Source organism: Amblyraja radiata, chromosome 11, assembly GCF_010909765.2.
Source record: "Amblyraja radiata isolate CabotCenter1 chromosome 11, sAmbRad1.1.pri, whole genome shotgun sequence".
Lineage (NCBI taxonomy): Eukaryota > Metazoa > Chordata > Chondrichthyes > Rajiformes > Rajidae > Amblyraja > Amblyraja radiata.
In genome coordinates, this window is record NC_045966.1 from 54247178 (window position 1) to 54261785 (window position 14608).

The 14608-nt window shown below is 44.9% G+C and overlaps 1 long non-coding RNA gene across 1 annotated transcript; it reads right to left on the bottom strand.

Moving 5' to 3' along the window:
* Positions 1-654: 654 nt before the first annotated feature.
* LOC116978808 lies at positions 655-13799 on the bottom strand. Its single transcript, XR_004413564.1, has 3 exons — positions 13739-13799; positions 1180-1189; positions 655-665 (listed from the first exon to the last, which is right to left on the bottom strand). It is a non-coding gene; the product is annotated as an uncharacterized LOC116978808 (long non-coding RNA).
* Between the last annotated feature and the right edge of the window lie 809 nt (positions 13800-14608).

Here is a 14608-nt window from a genome sequence, read left to right on the forward strand (position 1 = left end):
GTTTCCTGTGTTGGAGCAGGAATTGCAATTCATGGGTTTTGAAGCTCTTTGCTTTGTTGTGAGGTTATCTCTACTAATGCACCATTTCCTTCCGAACTGGAAGGAGAGAGGTTTTATTTTCCTTCGTTCCCTCCAGAAGGTGCAGCCACACACCAGCACATGACTCCAAGAGAGGAAGTGGCTGCTCTGTGGTGTCATGAAGAAGGAACATAGTCAACAAGTACTGGCAGCTATGCCCGTGGTGTCAGTCCATCTAGCACTCACCCAAACAGGCAGTTCATTGCACGAACAGAGTTTAAAGAGACCAAATGAGTGAGGGTATCTAAAGCAAAACACAAAATGCTGGAGGAACTCAGTGGGTCAGGCAGCATCTGTGGAGGGAATTAATAGGTAACATTTTGGGTTTGTTTAAGAAGGAACTGCAGATGCTGGAAAATCGAAGGTAGACAAAAATGCTGGAGAAACTCAGCGGGTGAGGCAGCATCTATGGAGCGAAGGAAATAAAGCATCATAGATGCTGCCTCACCCACTGAGTTTCTCCAGCATTTTTGTCTACATTTTGGGTTTGGACCCTTCTTCAAACTCTTGGGGGAGGGAGGAAAAATTGGGAAGAAAGCCATAGTCATAGTTATGGAGTCATAGGTCATACATTAGGGAAGCAGGCCCTTTGGCCCAACGCATCCATGCTGACCAAGATGCCTCATCTGGGCTCGCCCCAGTTGCCTGCATTTGATCCATATCCCTACCTTTTAAATGTTGTCATTGTACCTACCTTAACTATCTCCTCTAGCAGCTTATTCTGTATACCAATACCTCAGAGTGAAAAAGTAATCCCTCAAGTTCCCATTAAATCCTTGTCCTCTCACCTTAAACTTGAGTCCTCTGGTTCTTGATTCCCCTACCCTGGGGAAAAGACTCCGTGCATTCACCCAATCAATTTCCACTCATGATTTTATACTCTTCTATAAGATCAGCCCATTGCGTCCTGCGTTCGAGGGAATATAGTCCTAGCTTGCCCAATCTTTCCCTAATGCTCAGGCCCTCGAATCCTGGCAACATCCTTGTAAATCTTCAATGTACAGCTTAGTGACATACTAACAAGTGGTAGGTGGACAGGTCTTTAATTTGACCTCTAGTCTTTATCACTTACTCCACCCATCTGCTAATCACCTCCCTCACCTGTATCCACCTATCGCTTGCCAGGCTTTCCCCGCCCCACATCTTCTTTTCCAGCTTTCTTCATGCTACTCCATCAGTCTGAAGGAGGGATTCAATCCAAAATGCCATCAGGTTGTTCCCTCCACAGATGCTGCCTGACCCCTTGAGTTACTCCAGCCTTTTTTTGTTGCTCGAGATTCCAGCACCTGCAGTTTCCAGTGAAAGGAGGTGAATGTGAATATGAAAATGTGAATGTGTAGATGTCCCTCAGGTCCCTGTTAAATATTTTCTCATTCACCTTAAAACTGTGCCATTTGGTTTTGGACTCCTGTTCCCTGGGAAAAAGACTGTGAACCACCTTCTCTACTGCAACCATAAATTTAAGTACCTCTCAACCGCCTATGCTCCAGTGCAAGTCGCAGCCTATATCAACGCATCCACACTATAATAGATGTAAGCAATGGATCAGACATGATCGATCTGCCATGGAGCCATCTGGTTAAGTCTGTCTCTACTTTTAATTACAAACCACCTGTGGTCAAGATGATGACTAGTGGTCTGACCACAGCCCGACCAGATGGGCAGCCAGTGCTCGGCAATTTTTGGGGTCTGCGCTGGTGAGGTGCAAAAGGATGTCTTCGGGCAGCCGCCCCAGGTAGGCCCGCTCTATCCGGAGGCTAGGCCTTGAGCAGCTGGCCGGCGAGGTAATGGGTGGGTCCCCTCTCTCCCCGCTCCTGGGGTGGGCAGTGGTGATGCTGGGGATGGGGGGCTGTAAAACTCACAGCTCCTGCAGCAGCTGGTGGGGGAGCGACGGCTGGTGACGGAGCGACGGCTGGTGACGGAGCGAGGGCAGTCACGGCCTCTCAGCCTTGGTGGTTAGCAGCTGGTGGGGGAGTTGCAGCTGCCACGGCCTCTCAGCCCCGGTGATCGGCTCCTGGCGGGTCAAGCGGGATAGATTGGCGGCCGTCAAACAAGGCCCGACTGCGCCCATTGACCCGGGCGGCCTGCAGCATACCAGTCACAGGAGCGCGTTGAGGCGGTTGTCGGCAGCATACAATATGGTAGGGCTGGGTTAGCGGCAGCATCGTTCAGCAGGGCTGGGCTGTCGGCTGCAGACATAAGGACTCCCGTGGGTGCGTGCGTCGGGAGAAATCCAAAATCCCAATCCAGCATCATACAGGAGGGCTGGTCCCCCAATGCAATATTCCACCTCCCCACCAATTCCAATATTGGTGGCCAGTGGGGGGGGGCGGCTTTCTGGAGCGCTAGTATGGGTGTTGTGGGCTGAGGAGACTGGTTTCCAGAGGGCTAGTATGGACATTGTGGGCCGAATGGATTCTTGGGCTGGCGGCTCATTCACTCAAGCCTGTTGTGCTGGCAGCCCACTCACTCACGGCTGGTGGGCTGGCAGTTGACTCACGGCTATTCCTTGAAATTCCATTTCAAGCTGGGTGCAAGGCCACCAAATTCAAGTGCAGTTTCATATCATTTCAAGCAGGGTGCAAGGCCACTAAAGACAGCGAGTCGTGACCTCTCCCTCTTCCATCTTGCAGAGACTGAGCCACGCCCACATTTCTGGGTATTATAATCCCCCCCCCATCCCACCAGAAGGGGCGTGGCCTTCATGGCGTGATTGACAGGAGAGAGAATCTCAACTAATAACTTTTTTTTTTCCAATCGATGGGAAAAATCCTCAGCACCTGATGAGCGGAGGGGGACTCTGGGTAAGATGGCCAAAAATCACAGCCATAAGTGGCAGCATTTTTTCTAAAATCAATATACAGAACAACAGGAAGTGGTCAAGATCAGACTTTTAGTAATATAAATATAGCTCATAAACAATGTTGCTAATTTATCATTATCCTTTCAATATTTAAGCTTTACCTGAATTATGATCACCATCACAAAATGGCAGTCAGATGGGTTATGTTTTAAGTACCAACTATGCCTGACATAAAGCTGACGGAATGGATACATTGTGGGACAAGCCTGGACTCAATGGTGAATCCAAGTCAGAGCTGGATGTAAGATGCCAATACATTTGGGTTCCATGGCAATTCTGACTTCTGCACCACTGAACGAGGCCACAGAAGATTTGAACTCGCTGACAAGTCCTCCACAGCCAGTGTTAGTCACCCACGGAACTAACAACCAGCCATATGCACAATCCCAATGTTTACATGCAGAAACATATGTTTTTTCGCCATTATGTATTGGACAAGCATCACATTCATGACAGTGGAGGGATCGAATAAAAGATCAGTGGTCAGCAACTTCTGACTACTGACCTGGAATTCTACTAATATCCCAATGTGAACCCTATGTTTATAGACTGCCCAATGGTCCAGGGTAAACCTTTAACCCTTCACCTTGGACTAGGAGGCTGGAATGTAACAGCTGCATTAAAAATCCACTCCATTAGGATCGATAAAGCACTTATTACACCACATACAATAATAGACATTATTAATGCATGAAAGATCTAAACTGGTTACTCTATTATAATTGTCTCACTTCTTTGCAATCGTTTCTCTCCACTTTTGTTCATTTCCCTGTAACTCATTTGCCACATTGCTTTAACTGCATTGATGGCCCTAAAACTGAGGGTTTATTATTTTCATACCATTGAAATGTCCTCAGTTAATATTTGTTTCTGGTGCCAAACTCGGCTTTAGCGGATCTATTTCTCTCCTTGTCATCAAATGAAAATGACTGTGGTTGTCCACAATCCCATTGACTTATCCATGACTATTTCTTAGTCTTACTCTATCTCACACCAAAAGGAGGGGAAAAATGCATTTAGCCTAGCAGCTTTCAATTCTCAATTGAGAAAGCACACAGGAAATCGCAGCCTCACCAAGGCCCGCATCACCACACATGCTTTTGTTCACTCTCGAACATTATTCTTGTGATTCATTTGACCTCCTCTGAAATTTATAGCAAATTACAAATATTGTATCTTAAACGCAAGCAAACTGAGAGGGAAAACATTCTCTGGGTGTTTTTCTCTTGGTGGATAACAGCTGCCATAATTGTTCAGTGAGTTCCATTCTTTTTAGCATCCTTCATTTTCAGTAAATTCTGTTTTCAATAAATGTATTGCAGGGAACGGCACCACTTCAGAAAGAACGACAATACTGAGGCCAAGCATTAGTAACATGTGTGAGTGGATTTTTTTTTTGTGTTTTAGGTTTGGCTAACCCGCAGTTAACGACCATTGCAACTGCAACAAATTGTGGACAGCAGAAGGCAGTCAAAGTTAAGCACATCGGTGGACAGTTGGCATTACTTGCAACTGGATTAGATAAACATATCAAGAATTTTGATATAAAATCAGAAAAAAGGTCAGGGCGCATCTGAGGAAAGGGAAACAATTAAGATTTTGAAGAGGCACTGGGATGCTGGAATCTGGAACAAAAAAAACTAATTGCAGGAGGGACTCAGCAGGTCAGGCAGCACTTAGACTTAGAGATACAGCCCTTCAGCCCACCGAGTCCATGCCGACAAGCGATCACCCCATACACTAGCACAATCGTACACTCTAGGGCCAATTTACAATTTTTATTGAAGCCAATTAACATACCAACCTTCCTGTCTTTATAATGTGGGAGGAAACCGTAGAAAACCCACACAGTCACAGGGAGAACATAGAACATTCTGTACAGACAAGCACCCATAGTCATGATTGAACCCAAGTCTCTGGCTCTGTAAGGCAGCAACTCTACTGCTGTGCCACTGTGCTGGCCATCTGTGGAGAGAAATGCACAGTCAACATTTCTGGTTGTGACCCTCATCTGGCCATTAACATTTCAGGGCTAGGTTCAAAACCAACATTGGATTTTCATGTTAGTGAATCCATTTAACTTTTAACAAAATTGTTAGCTTCAACTTTTTTGTGAACTGTATTTTAACACTACCATGATGGATCTGGACTACTAATTTAGACCTATGGATGGCTAATCCAGTAATTTAACCACCACCTAATATACTTGCTGAAGCAATCACCCAGGATATAGCAATTATAGTGAACTCTATTTACATTTGTCTCATTAAATGTTAATGCAGTCTGAAATGTCTGCATTTCTAAGTCGTTGCTTGAATATGGTTGCATAATTTAAATTTATGCACTTACTCAACATATCTTCAAAGTATAAAAGAACACTTTGGGAACATCATTATATAGCCATTATCGAACAGTGCAACATATGAGTTAGTTTTTATACTTAGTTCCCTACATATTCATCATCAGCTGTAATTATAGACCATCTCTCTTGACCCCAGGTTGTTCCAGTGTGCTTTACATCTAATTAATTTGGAGCAGAGTTACCTTTGTAAGGATGGAAGCACAGATGATTTGCACACGGCAAATGCAACAAAATAAACAAATCACTAAATCATTTGCTTCAGGTATTTTTGAGAGAAAGGTATTGCCCAGGATACCAGGAGGGTTCTTCTGCACAAGGTAAACACATATTGCTGGATTAACTCAGCGGAATAGCCAGCATCTCTGGAGAGAAGGGATGGGTGATGTTTCGGGTTGAGACACTTCTTCACTCTGGCAGTCTCGACCAGAAACATCACCCATTCCTTCTCTCCAGAGATGCTGCCTGTTCTGCTGAGTTACTCCAGCATTTTGTGTCTATCTTCGGTGTAAGCCAGCATCTGCAGTTCCTTCCTACAGAGTTCTTCTGCTTTATGGATGCTGCTTCAGAGAATTTGCACATCCAATTGCCACATAAGATTTAACATTCCATTCAAACAATTGCACGTTGGTTAAATGAACCATGACACCATCAAACCTTTGTCTGAATAGTCCCATTATATATTTTTTCAAGTCAAGAGTCAAGAGTGTTTTATTGTCATGTATCCCAAAATGGAACAATGAAATTCTTACTTGCAGCAGCACAATCCAGATGTACATATTATACTGTGTAAACACTGTAATAAACAACAACAAAAGTTCAGTATATTAAAAAAAAAAACACAATAATAAAGCAAAGACACAAACAATGCCCCAAATCCATGTAGTTCAGAGCTTAGTTGGAGATTGTAGTGTTTAATATCCTGATGGTTGTTAGGAAGAAACTGCTCCTGAACCTGGATGTTACAGTCTTCAGGCTCCTATACCTTCTTACCAATGGTAGGAGTGAAATGAGAATGTGGTCAGGGTGGTGTGGGTCTCTGATGATGCTGGCTGCCTTTTTGAAGTCAGTACCTGGGATGGACTGGTGATGGCTTGACCTATGACTATCTGATTCAAGTTGGAATTCTGAGGTGTTTGGAAAAGGAAGGAGCTTACAAAAGGATGACAACCATTGTATTCGAGGGAAGCTTTACTCTGGAATCCACTACAGTATCATGCTCCTGCTTCTACTCATTGAAGTGGCAACTCAATCAGTTTCCTCTTCACAATAGATATTACAAAAGTAGAGTCAATCAATTCTAACTTTCAGAGAAGGAAAGGCAGAGTACTGGTTATGCTAGATGGATGTAGACACAAAAAGCTAAAGTAACTCAGCGGGACAGGCAGCAACTCTGGAGAAAATAAATAAGTGACGTTTCGAGTCGAGACCCTTCTTCAGTCTGGTTAAGGATAAGGGAAACAAGAGATATAGACAGCGATGTGGAGAGATAAAGAACAATGAATGAAAGAAATGCAAAAAAAGTAATGATGATAAAGGAACAGACCACTGTTAACTGTTTGTAGGGTGAAAATGAGAAGCTATTGCGACTTGGGTGGGGGAGGGATAGAGGGAGAGGGAATGCTGGAGCTACCTGAAGTGAGAGAAATCAATATTCATACCACTGAGTTGTAAGCTTCCCAAGCGAAATATGAGATGGATCTTTGGAAGCACAGTCACTGTATACCCCACACCTTCACCCGTATGGAAGAAGTTATGTGTAGGAAGGAACTGTAGATGCTGGTTTAAACCAAAGATAGACACGAAAAGCTGGAGTAACCCAGCGGGACAGGCAGCGTCTCTGGAGAGAAAGAATGCATGATGTTTCGGGTCGAGACCCATCTTCAGAAGTTATGACAGCAGCCCTGGTACTTACTCAAAATGTCACCAGCATTACGACCTTATAGTTTGCCACATTAGCATTTGTCACAAGGTTCCATTACTGCAGTTGTAAAGGTCCTGGGATGTTGTGTGCAGGCTTGTTCTCCCAACCGAAGAAAGGATATACTTAAGGGCCTGTCCCACCAGCATGCTCCTGCATGCGGCAAGCGCGACCTAACGTGGTCGCTTGAGCCGTACGGCCTCGCGGGCCGGTCCCACTTCGATCGCCGGAGCCTTATGGAGTTGTGTGGAGCTGGTTTCGACATCGCACGGGGCTCCGAAAAACTGACCGAGTTTAAAAAAAGGTGGGGGGAAGGTGGGGGGAAGGTGGGGGGAAGGTGGGGGGGAAGGTGGGGGGAAGGTGGGGGGAAGGTGGGGGGAAGGTGGGGAGAAGGTGGGGAGTTGGAGTGGAGACACTTTTAAGAAGTCAGCCAACTTTTAATAAAGTTTAGCGGGCATTTAACATTAACGGTCGGTTTTCCTTGGTCCTGAAAACTCCAATGAGTCAGGTAAAATATCCGGTCAGTGAAGGAGATTGCCTACGGCTGCCCTCGACTGCGTGTAACTGCATAGTGACCCCACTCCACTGCACTACGAGTTCAAAAGAACCATGCCGACCAATTTTTACTCACGGAAAGTTTTTCAACATCCTCCTCCAAACTGAGGCCGCGACTACGCGGGAACTTCCCTCGAGCATGAAGGAGAGTTCCAGTGACCTCATAGGACCTCCTAGGACCACGTGTCGACCATGCTGCGAGTTTCAGTCGAGGGCAAACTCTTCTAAACTCGCAGATTAGGTCGGACAGCCATTTATTCTTAAACTGTGGCCCCTGGTTCTGGACTCCCACAATATCATGAACATATTTCCTGCCTCTAGCGTGTCCAAACCCTTAATAATCTTATATGTTTCAATAAGATCCCCACTTATCCTTCTAAATTCCAGAGTATATAAACCCAGACATTCCATTCTCTCAGCATATGACAGTCCCGTCATCTCAGGAATTAACCTTGTAAACCTATGCTGCACTACCTCAATAACAAGAATGTTCTTCCTCAAATTAGGGAACCAAAACTGTACACAATACTTCAGGTGTGGTCTCACTAGGGTCCTGCACAACTGCAAAAGGACCTCTTTGGTCCTATACTCAACTTCTTTTGTTATGAAGGCCAACGTGCCATTCGCTTTCTTTACTGCCTGCTGTACCTGCATGCTTACTTTCATTGACTGATGAACAAGGATCCCCAGATCCCATTGTACTTCCCCTTTTCCCACGACACTATTTAGATAATAATCTGCCTTTGTATTTTTGCTACAAAAGTGGATAACCTCACATTTATCCACATTGAGCTGCATCTACCATGCATCCTCCCACTCACCCAACCTGTCCAAGTCACCCTGCATTCTCATAGCATCCTCCTCACAGTTCACACTGCCACCCAGCTTTGTGTCATCTGCAAATTTGCTAATGTTACTTTAAATCCCTTCATCTAAATCATTGATGTATATTGTAAATAGCTGCGGTCCCAGCACTGAGCCCTGCTAGTCACTGCCTGCCATTCTGAAAGGGACCCGTTAATCCCTACTCTTTGTTTCCTGTCTGCCAACCAATTTTCTATCCATGTCAGCACTCTACGCCCAATACCATGTGTCTTAATTTTGCCCACTAAGTTGCTATGTGGGACCTTATCAAATGCTTTCTGAAAGTCCAGGTACGCTACATCCACTGGCTCTCCCTTGTCCATTTTCCTAGTTACATCCTCAAAAAGTTCCAAAAGATTTGTCAAGCATGATTTCCCCTTCGTAAATCCATGCTGACTCAGACCGATCCTGTTACTGCTATCCAAATGTGCCGCCATTTCATCTTTTATGATTGACTCCAGCATCTTCCCCACCACCAACTGGTCTATAATTCCCTGTTTTCTCTCTTCTGCCTTTCTTAAAAAGTGGGATAACATTAGCCACCCTCCAATCCACAGGAACTGATCCCAAATCTATAGAACATTGGAAATTGATCACCAATGCATCCGCAATTTCTAGAGCAACTTCCTTAAGTACCTTGAGATGCAGACCATCAGGCCCTGGGTATTTATCAGCCTTCAGTCCCATCAGTCTACCCAACACTATTTCCTGCCTAATGTGAATTTCCTTCAGTTCCTCCGTCACCCCAGATCCTCTGGCCACTAGTACATCAGGAAGAGACATTACGATGAATGAGAGGTGTTCTCACTGATGCTCTTAGTACTTCAAAGACTTAAATGAGTAGATGCAGTAGGGTAAATTAGAGTATATGTTCCCTGCTTGGAATGTCTAAATCAATCAAGGTAAGTGGTTGGCCGGTCAGGACTGAAATGAATATAAATTTCTTCACCAAATAGATGGTGAATCTTTGGAAATTGCTACCCAAGAGAATTCTGAACCTTCAGTCACCGAGAATGTTTAAAATGGTTGTCAGTATATTCTTAGATATTCAGGGACTCAAGTGAAAAGGTTTACTGCAGGAAAGTGACATCAATTTCAAAGATCAGTCATGATCTTATTGAATGGTAAAGTAGGCATGAAAGGCTTCAGCCTCTTAAGTACTTATCTTAATTCATACCAGAGAGACAGATTTAAAAAAAATCCATAATTGTCTTTCAGAACAAAGTTAAATTGCCGGGCAAAATTCAGAAATCAGTAGGGCCACTAATTTCCATTATTAAAAGTCTTCCTCTTTGTACACAGAAATAATAGTTAATTATTAATTTAGTGACTCCTAATTATTTTCCACTTGGCCTTGCTTAAATGAGTATCTAATAATGCTTTGCTATACAGCAGGTAAAAAGGCCCTATTCCCTACCTAGTCAATGCTGGCCACAAAGCATGCAATTACTTCAATCTTACATTAATCAGTCGGTGGGGGCACTACAAGCCGGCGCCCTGTCAGCAGCATGTCCGTTTTTTTCAATTTTGTTTGGTTTTTTAGTATGTTTTAAAGTATGTTTTTCGTGTTTCTATGTGTGTTTTGTGTGGGGGGTGGTGTGGGGGGGGGGGGCAAGGGGGAAATCGTTTCGGTCGCCTCCTCCATTTCCCGGAGATGCGCCCGGGGATTCAGCGGCGGGCGCAGCGGGGACTCTCGGCGTGGAGCGGGCGAGCCCTCGCTGGGGCTCGCCGGAGGGGAGCGCTCCGTTTCGTTGGCCCGCAGCAGCCGACAGCCTGAGCTCCAGCTGACGCGGCGTCTACAGCCCGGGATCCCTCGTGGGGGACCCGGGAGAAGAAGAAGCTTCCACCGCTGGCCAGCAGCCAACTTCTACCGCGGACCCGGCGTGGACTTACCATCGCCCCTGGAGGGGAGCTTCGACCGCCGGCCCTGCGGTCTGCGGTGCTTCTGGCTGCGGCGGGTGCTTTAAATCTTCGACTGCCGGCCTGCGGCCTACACCATCCTGAAGCCGTGGTCTCCGGTGGGGAAGAGCCGACTATGGACTGGCCCTGGACTCTGATCCCGACCACGGGGGGAAATGGAGAAAGAACAATGTTCTTTCTCATTGTATCACTGCTGACATATTCATTTCACTTGCACTTTATGTGCAATGTGACGAATAAACCCGTATTGTATTGTATTGTATTGTATTGTATTGTATTGTATTGTATTGTATTGTATTGTATTGTATTGTTTTGTATTGTATTGTATTGTAATCCATTTTTTCCCCCTACTTTCTTATCAACTCCCATTAGATTCTGCCACCCACCTGCACAACAGAGGCAATTTAAAGTGGCCAATGAACCAACCAATTCACATGTCCTTGAGATCAGGGAGGAAACTGGTGGACCTGGAGGAAACCATACAAACACAGAGAGAAGATGCAAATCCACCCAGTCAGCATCATAATTTAGGATTGAGCTATGAGGCAGCGGCTTCATTAGCTGAGGCAGTGGCTCCACTGTACCATCTGAATACTCTCTTCTCAGACTTAACTCTTTGACTGCAGAAGTTTGATTTGGCCACATTGGCTGTGCTGCAGGTGTAGACAACATTGATCACACATCAGGATTGCTGCATTACTGTCAACCTGTGCAGCAGTGAGTTACATGTTCTCTGTGTTTTGCCCACACACGATTGAAATTCACAATGGTGTCAATCATGGCACACTATGGCAGTAGTGACTGTCCTGACATTTTGAAGATGACACACTTGTATACACTTAACATACTGAGAGTCCACGCACAAAACCAGAGTACAAACCATAACATGCACCAGTTATTTGTGGGTTTGAGGACATTGAGTTGGAGGAGAGGGATCAGCATTTTTTTTTCTCCATGCTGTTGTAAGGTCTTCTTTACAAATGGGTTTGTTTTATTTTAAGTGTGAAAAAGCAGTATTGCTTTCGTGCCTAAATTAGTTCTGCTCACAATTTTGCAAAATTGGTTAGAAATAAATTTGAAACTATGCTCAAGCGATCAACGTCCATCAAAGAAGCTTCAAAACTGGACCTGTCGACATTTTTCTGTGCGTCAATCAGGGATTAATCAGCCATTAAAGGCACATCCCCATGGCAACCAAACACAACCACACTAACAATAGATTTCATTGAACAGAAATAGACGGAAATAAATTCGAGCATCACCTAAATCGGTATGAAAATTCTGATCAACAAGATATTGGCAGGATGGTCTTGTGTGTTGGAGGGGTTGGGGAGACAGTATTGGGAGACTCACTTGAGAATGGAGGTGATTCAGGTTGTCTCCTGCAGGAGTAAGAATATGCATGCAATGGAGAAATATAGATAGATGCACACACATGAACATAGATATACACACATAAACACGACCAGGCACATAGGCAAACACACAATTATACCATAACGACCATGAGGAGCAGAATTAGGTCATTTGTCCCAGCAAGTCTACTCCGTAATTCGATCATGGCTGCTCCATTTTTCCCTCTCAACTCTATTCTCCTCCCTTTTCCCCATAACTTTTGATGCCCTTACTAATTATCAATCTCTGGTTTGAAAATACCCAATTTCCTAGCCTCCACAACCATCCATGGTAATAAATTGCACAGATCTACCACCCTCTGGCTGAAGAAATTCCTCACCATCTCCTTGCTAAAGGTATGTTCTTTCCTTTTATTCTGGAGTTTTTCTCTCTGCTGCTTGATTCTCCCATTACTGAAAACATCTTTTCCACATTCATTCTCTGTATGCCTTTCATTATTTGATCGGCTTCAATGAGATCCCACCTCATCCTTCTAAACTAAAAACGGAGAGAGAGAAAGAAAGCAAAGGTTATCCCTTACTCTTAGTCCCTCTGCTACTCTAGTTCTCTGACCAGTTTCACTGTACTGATTAATTTTACTGATTGTATGTCTCATTGTCACCTTCTCCTCAGCCAACAATGGGCCATTCTATATTTCCTTGAGTAACATCCGTTTTGTTCTGTTGTTGTCACACCTTGCCATTCCATATCTCTATTTTCCCTCTCCCCGACTCACAATCTGAAGAAGGGTCTCGACTCGAAGCGTCACCCATTCCTTCTCTCCAGAGATGCTGCCTGTTCCGCTGAGTTTTACTCCAGCATTTTGTGTCTAATTTTGTTTCAAAGCAGGTAACAAAGTTGAAACTGATGCTCAAGGTAAGGATAGGCCTGGAGCCATTCTTCGCACCAATGTGATTTCCAAAACAGAGTACATCAGCAAATCTTTCAGCACAAGCAAAAGGAAACACCTTGCAATGTAATGTTACAGTTTCAGGGTCATTTTGATCAAGGCTATCAGTGGGGAGGTAAGGAGGAATTTTACCAATTGTGTTGTGAAGAACGATTTTAAAGAACTTCATACTGAACATTATCATGAGAATGGTGCTATTTGCCAGGAAATGTGGGTTGCATAACAATCTTGAAAATATAGTAATTGTGGAATATCTGGGAAACTGGAGAAGTAATTGCAGGGGTCATGGCTGAAATATAGGAATCAGCATCAGGCACGGAGGTGCTTGAAGAATGGAGGGTGGCTAATGTTGTGTCTCTATTTAAGAAAGGTTGCAAAGTAAAACCTGTGAACTGTAGAACAGTGAGCCTATTATCTGCTGTAGGAAAGTTACTGGAGAGGATTCTGAGGGATAAGATACATGCATTTGGAAAGACGGGGTTGATTAGGGATAGTCAGCATGGTTTTGCGGGTGGGAGATTGTGTCTCATGAATCATAGGCAATAAAGATGAAGAATTACAGGAATTACACTGGGATCTTGATCAGCGAGGCACGTGGGCCAAGGAATGTAATGGAATGGAATATTTTATTGTCACAGTGAAATTATTTGCTTGCATACACAAGGTATGCAAATAGTCACCACATAAACAGCGCTGACAGTTACAAAGAACCCTTACCGGCTCTCCCCACCCCATCCTACCCTCACGGCAGTCCCCCCACACCGGGTCCTCCATTGCTCTTCCCCCTCCCCACTTACGGCAAAGGGTGGGATCAAATAAGGAAGGAATAGGAGGAATGAAAATTACAATGTGGTCACAGGCCCTTCAGCCCACCGAGTCCATGCTGACAAACAATCACGCCATACACTAGTCTTATCCTACAATTTAAGGACAATGTACACAAGTCAATTAACTTACAAACCTGTACGCTTTTGGAGTATTGGAGGAAACTGGAGCACCCGGAGAAAACCCACTCAGGTCACAGGGAGAACGTGCAAACTCCATAGAGGCAGCACCCATAGTCAGGATTGAACCCGGGTCTTTGACGCTGTGAAGCAGCAACTCTACCATTGCGCCACCGTGCCACCCTCCACAGAAAAATGTAAACCCTCAGTTCAAGATGGCGGCAGTGGACGGAGGAAAAAAATAATGCCAGTGAGCGGGGTCTGAGTCTCACCGCCCGCGTTCTTGGAAGCAATGTCCAATGTGCGCAGATTGAGGTATTGGTGGAGTGAGCCACTGGAGGCCCCACTGCAGCCTGGGGTTCCATTCGATCGGGCGCCGCTCCAAGTGGTCAAGTGCATGAAACAGATGTGGCCTAAAGTGTCCCAGAGCAGTGGTAGAGGACATGGAGCAGCAGAGCAGTGGTGGAGGATCAGGACACCCCTGTAACTCCAACACAGTGATGCCACCAGGACAATGGGCCTGTCCAGCCAAGTTAAGATTCTACCAGAATTAACAACTGTGAACTTGAATGGCACAAAATGGTGCCAAAAATAATGGCAACTCTTGCACATTCTTAGATTAATCTACAGTCTTACACTCTTGTATTTAAGTATGATTATGCTCAACAGTAAAGCCCCTGTCCCACTTAGGAGGCCTAAACAGCAACCTCTGGTGACCTTGGCCGCCACCCAAGGTTTCCATGAGGTCATCGGAAGTTTTAGTCACTCTCCGTAATGGTTGAAAGTGGTTTCTGCGTGG